This window comes from Eriocheir sinensis, chromosome 19, assembly GCF_024679095.1.
Source record: "Eriocheir sinensis breed Jianghai 21 chromosome 19, ASM2467909v1, whole genome shotgun sequence".
Taxonomy (NCBI): Eukaryota; Metazoa; Arthropoda; class Malacostraca; order Decapoda; family Varunidae; genus Eriocheir; species Eriocheir sinensis.
Window position 1 is genome coordinate 20,068,910 of NC_066527.1, and position 730 is coordinate 20,069,639.

Here is a 730-nt window from a genome sequence, read left to right on the forward strand (position 1 = left end):
TAAACCTAAACCTAACTATCAAAGCCTATCCTCACTGTACATGAATTTATCTAACGTGTTCTTGAAGGGGTCTATCGTATTGGCACTCACTCACTCACCACATGACTGCCAGGCCTGTTCCACTCATCCACCACTCTGTTAGTATTGGCACTCACTCACCACATGACTGCCAGGCCTGTTCCACTCATCCACCACTCTGTTAGTATTGGAACTCACGCACCACATGACTGTCAGGCCTGTTCCACTCATCCACCACTCTGTTAGTATTGGCACTCACTCACCACATGACTGCCAGGCCTGTTCCACTCATCCACCACTCTGTTAGTATTGGCACTCACTCACCACATGACTGCCAGGCCTGTTCCACTCATCCACTACTCTGTTAGTATTGGAACTCACGCACCACATGACTGCCAGGCCTGTTCCACTCATCCACCACTCTGTTAGTATTGGCACTCACTCACCACATGACTGCCAGGCCTGTTCCACTCATCCACCACTCTGTTAGTATTGGCACTCACTCACCACATGACTGCCAGGCCTGTTCCACTTACCAAGAAGAAGAAGAAGAAGAAGAAGAAGAAGAAGAAGATGGAAAAAAAAAAGGCTGAAAAGAAAGCGAGAAAAAAAAGGACGCAGCGAGAGAGAGAGAGAGAGAGAGAGAGAGAGAGAAACAGGTTTCTTTCTTTGGGCTCGGGGTGATACGAACGTTTCTTTGCAGTCTGGCGAA